The following is a 5,565-nucleotide window of genomic DNA, read 5'->3' as shown; positions in this document are numbered from 1 at the left end:
TTTTTGTCTCTCTTTCTCTGCGTGTGTGTGTTTGTGTGTACAAGAGGGTGTGCATCTGTCCGAGGAGGAGGCAGCTATGGAATTTCTTATGCTTGGTGGAAATGCAGAACAGCAGCCACTATTTGTACAGTGCCCCGCTAACAGATGTATGTGAATGTACAATAGGCATTATAATGTTTTTTAAGTAAAAACCGTATCTTGAATGCATCATTTAGGAAGGAAAACCTTTTTTTGTTTTGTTTTGCAGATATACAGATCAGCTCTCAAAATGTCTTCTGTGTCTTCTGTGCATCTTCTAAGACAATTGCATTAGCCCGACTGCTAGTTGACTAATAGAATTAATAATTGTAAAAAGCACTCTAAAGCCACATGCCTTATGAAGTCAATGCTGGGTATGATTTTACAAGTATGTGATCCATTTTTTCAAGTGAAATTGTTAACTGAAAACGTTCTTGGCACACAATAAAACATTGTGCAATCTGTTATTTGTCTTAGAGATAATAATTTCAGAGTGGCTATATTCTTTCTATATCTAGCTTATGACTTGCAAGAGGATGGTTTCTTCGATTTAGGAGTATTGCAAATGTAGTTTTATTTACATAATATGTCTCTGAAAAATGATAGTGGTGGAATTTCAGTGACAAAAAAAAATACAGTGTCCTTTCTTACCATCCCCTTGAGTGGATATCAAGCAAATAAATGACAGATGATTTTTTCAAAAGCTAAAAGAAAAGAGGGGAAAATACTTTTAAATTCAACTTAAGAAAGTTTTTATATTTACGTCAATGTTATCTTTCCTTTCTCTCTCCAAGTGAAGAGTACTGCATGAAAAAGCTCCATTAGGCAGATATGTTTTGGTTTTTTTTTTTTTTTCCCTCCATTAACACACAGTGTCACAGATATGTCAGGAAAATTTGAACCAAAGTATCTAGATCTGGAGTACTGTCTAGTTAGCCTGTATACAGTCCAAGTTTTTCTTTTCTTTGCTTTTTGGGGATTTTTTTTCCTGTCCTTTTCTCTGACTCTCTTCTGTCAGTTGCCATGAAGATAGCAAAATCTCTAAACTTTCCTTATCTGCCAAAAATATCTGTAACAAAAACATTTTAAAACATTGCATTTAGTCTTGTTTAGTTTTGACTGAGGTAACAGTCACGACGTTTACTTTCTCGATTTCTGATTTTTCTTCACTGCGTAGTCAGGACTCACTCCTTCTCTGTCCTCTAGCTGCCCTGAATTGCATTTAAACAGAAGTTATTTTAAAAATGGTTTGGGATGTGTAACCAGGAGAAAAATACAGACTTAGCTGAACACCTACCAGAGATGCTCACAAATATTTTTAGTGTGTGTTAACCGAGAGTATTCATGAAGTCCCACAGACAAGCCGTAATGCTAAAAGGCTAAGGACTATCTTTATACCTTGAATTATATACGTGCGCATGTTGTTTTGGTAGGCTGAGTCTGTATTGTAATAGTTCTCTTACCACAACAGGAAATCTTTCTTTTCTCTTAGTTCTGAGTGACTTCATGGTTGAGAAGTTATTGGTGAAAAAAAAAAAAAAAAAAAGAAAAATTCAGTGCATACATATGCTGGTAGGTGTGGTTGACATTAAAGAGAAGACACTTGGTTCCCAAGCATGCGTGCCTTCTGCAGTAAGGAATCACAGTAGGCATTTAAGAAACCTATTAAGACCACACGGAGTGTCAAATTTTCTGTAACACAAGCTGGCATTCTGTGTGAAAGCCGTCTTGCTGTAGCCCATGCTGTCTGTGGATCAGCTCAACCACAAAGACAACAGAGCCAGCCCAAGACACAAGTTGAACACTTCCCCTAAGAAGTTGTCTGTTTTTATCAACATAGCACACAGTGCCCTTTCATGTGGAGCAGATGTAAATAAGAGGATGTACAGACGCCTGCTCTTCTATTTTTAACGTCCATCCCTGGCCATACTTCTCAAAGGATTGTTTTGAGAAGGTCATCTGCGGCTTTTAAAGGTCTGGATGCAGCACCACTTGGAGTGTATCAGTGCTGCTCCCAGAGTCACCAGGTGGTCCTCCCTTGGCGGAGCAACATCTATCTCCAGTGCCTCCGTAGTGCCCGGCTGTGCTGGCCTGGGAATGGGGGCTTAGGCTTGAGTCTGCAGCTCACATCTCGTGTGTGGTACTGCAGGCTGCTGCCACCAGACCACACGCGATTTGGCAAAGAGAAACATCCATCACTGTATACAGCATTGGCAAAGATAAGAGCATAGAAAAAGTTGTAGCACATCTGTCTTCTGCCCATAGCTAGCATGTGAACACAAATGGATCACACCAGCTGGTGACGAATATCAAATCCAGAACCACGCAGTGGAGAGTGCAGGGAAGTTTCATATGGATAGTTTCTCTATGCAGGCCGAGGAAGGAGGAAGGTGAAGATACGTAGCGGATGAGGAATTTGGCTTACTACCTGTGTAGTCTTGATTTGTTCTTCCATAACCTCCTCTGTTCAGCTAGCAGCTAACGTATGGGTGGCAGACTCCTCCCTGCACTCTGATCCTTATTACTGTCCTGTCTGAGCTTTCTTAAATGGATCCTGGAAGCGTGCTTGCAGATCTAGCAATAGTGGCTGTGTCTGCAAGGAGAACCGAGCAGGGGAAGATTCGGCTGTTTAGATCCATGTGGATTCCAGGTGTTTTCAGGGTACATCCCGACTCAGCCACACAGCAATGTCAAATGTCTGGATCCAGGCCTGTAAAATTTTATTGACAACGGGTTTCCTAATAAAGTTAGTTTCTCTTTGTTTGGCAAATAGAGCTAATTACATGAATAATGGACTGTGGGGCCAGACTCTAGACTATCCATATAATCCTGTTTGAAGTTTATGGGCAGTAGGAGGGGGAGCTTTTGCTATGGAGAAACTGATACCTGCTTAGGAAAAATACTTTCTCTGAAACCTCAAAGTTACTTACTCGTCTAAATCTATTTCCTTCCTAATAACTTAAGTGCTCCTGATTATGTCTTTTAGGTGTATTTTTGCAAAGCTACAGTATGTGTAGTTGTACAGTGTATGAACATTAGACTGCAAAAGTTTATTTTTCCCCTTAGCTTTTATAAATTTTTTTAAAGGACATGTTCATTTAAAATTATTTCTGCCAGACCATTATCTTCTGAAAAGATAATGAAACGTGTAATTCACTTACTCTGATGGCAGTGTTTTTGTACTTTAAAGTTGTCTTCTATTTAAGTTCAGTCTCAGTGTGACTTTTTTTTTTAATATAAAGTTCCAGTTTTCTGCTTAGACTAAAAACCTACTTGACAAAAATTTTCTGAAAAATTGTATTCATGTTGTTCAGAATGCTTTAGAAAGTGTCAGGGTTATAATCTGTTATTTATCTTGAATAATTCTATAGGGTTTTTTGCTTTTTTTCTTTCTTTTTTCTTTTTTTTTTTTTTTTTTTTTCCTGTGGTAGATATGGTCCGGAAAAAGAACCCCCCTCTAAGAAACGTTGCTAGTGAAGGTGAGGTACAGACCCTTGAGTCTACAGGTACTGAAAGTGAAGAGTCTGGAAGGAAAAAAGAATTTTCCGCAGAGCAGATGCAAGAAAACACTGACCAGGGTGATGCGGCAGAGTTAAATAACAAGGAGGAACTTTGCACGCATGTCCAAGAGCCATCTTCCAGCATTAAAAAGGACTTGAAAAGCTCAGTGCTGAGTGAAAAGGCTGGCTTCAATTATGAAAGCCACAATAAGGGAGGAAATGTTCCATCCTTCCCTCATGATGAGGTGACAGACAGAAATATGCTGGCTTTCTCATCTCCAGCTGTTGGGGGAATCTGTGAGCCCTTGAAGTCTCCTCAAAAATCAGATGCAGATGACACCCAAGATGTGGTCTGTACCCCGTCAGGAGATGCAGCGGAGACAAATGAGGAGCATCAGATGTCGCCAAAAGCTTCAGATGAAACAGTGCAAGTGCAAAGTGGTCAAACTGATGGCCAAGGCTCAAGCCCGGTCCCCATGGCCTCAAAAAACCCACAAGTGCCTTCAGATGGGGGTTTAAGGCTGAACAAATCTAAAGCAGATTTGTTGGTAAGTGATAACCCAGATACGGCGCCTCTGTCTCCAGAGCTTCAGGACTTCAAATGCAACATCTGTGGATACGGTTACTACGGGAACGACCCCACAGATCTCATCAAACACTTCCGCAAGTACCACCTAGGACTGCACAACCGCACCAGGCAGGATGCTGAGCTCGACACTAAAATTTTGGCTCTCCACAACATGGTGCAATTCAGCCACTCCAAAGACTTCCAGAAGGTCAACCGCACTGTGCTTTCAGGAGTGCTGCAGGACATCAATTCCCAGAGGCCTGTCTTATTAAATGGGACTTACGATGTGCAGGTTTGTATTTTCCCAGTCTCTCCAATTCTGCTAACTGCCTTCTCAGCTGTAGCTGGTTATTTGCAAAGCCTCTCCTACCTCCGCAGTTGAGGAATTTCACATAACCTCCTTAAGCCTTAAGAACCGTTTTGGTCTATTTTACCCAGGCTTCCTGCAGGTCCGCTGAGCATCTTGTACAGTAGTCATGTACTTGGCTTTTTGACCAGTGATATTTCTGTCTATGATTTAGTTGTTGTGGTAATCAATAGCCAAAGATCTTATTCAGCAAACAGGCCAATTGCTGAATTGGTAATCATATACGAAGGATCCACTGTCATGGAAAGAAAAGAACAAATAATAATGAAAAATATCAGCCATAGAGACAAAAGACAGCAGCTGGAAATTAAAAATTTAATCCAAAATTATCAGCTGCCGAGAGTCAAGATTTGGCTTATTGATTCTTTATTGAGATAAAATAGCTAGCAAGTCTTGGCAACTCTAAAGTTGTCTAGTGCCAGAAAAACAGTATACACAATGAGTATATAAAACATTTCAAAAAGTAGCAGTAATCCACACTGTCCTTCACGTTAGTGAGCATGCAAGGAAAGGACTGTTGCCTCAGTCATTTTCTCATCTAGTTGGAGCAGGGAAAAAACTGCAGATACTGTTGAAAAAAAAAAATAAATCTTATTTTTACCGTGAAAGGGTGGACTCAAAAGCTTTTTCATGGAGTCTCTGTAAGTTTCTTATGAGCTAATATTTAGTTGGTAAATAAAAAGATGCTTCTTTAAAAAGAAATCCTCTTGTGAGTGAGCTGGGAGATGCAGTAGGATACCTCAACATTCTATGATATAAACATTCAGATTTTAAGAAAAAAAACCCAAAAAAGTAACAAAGTTTGCATGCAAAGCAAATTCAAATGTCCATCCAATTTCAAGTGTATGTTTGCATAGGACATGATGTCTGACCTGGTATTAATCATCAGACAAAATTCAGGGTATGTTAAAATAAAAAGGTAGAAGGTGGAAAATATTTAATAATGCTTGCAGAGGTTATAGGAAAAAAAAATTGCAAAATAGGTTAAGGTGGCGAACATCTGACTTCAAGTAAGAAGCTGAAACAGGAACACAAGTCAGGAACTTGAAGCTTTTTAAGTGATTTAAACTTTTCCTCTTTTCTCAGAAACTCTACCACTTCTTTGTGGAGCA

At 39.6% G+C, this 5,565-nt stretch overlaps 1 pseudogene across 1 annotated transcript; it reads left to right on the top strand.

Annotated features, from left to right (window-relative positions):
- The first annotated feature begins 247 nt into the window (after positions 1–247).
- LOC104472137 lies at positions 248–4,378 on the top strand (annotated as a pseudogene). Its single transcript, XR_727653.1, has 2 exons — positions 248–406; positions 3,450–4,378. The product of XR_727653.1 is annotated as a zinc finger transcription factor Trps1 pseudogene (transcript).
- Positions 4,379–5,565: the final 1,187 nt, after the last annotated feature.

Source organism: Pterocles gutturalis, unplaced genomic scaffold (assembly GCF_000699245.1).
Source record: "Pterocles gutturalis isolate BGI_N339 unplaced genomic scaffold, ASM69924v1 scaffold24331, whole genome shotgun sequence".
In the NCBI taxonomy this organism is placed as follows: domain Eukaryota; kingdom Metazoa; phylum Chordata; class Aves; order Pterocliformes; family Pteroclidae; genus Pterocles; species Pterocles gutturalis.
The sequence above is the reverse complement of the archived record's forward strand: the minus strand, read 5'-3'. Positions and strand labels throughout refer to the sequence as shown.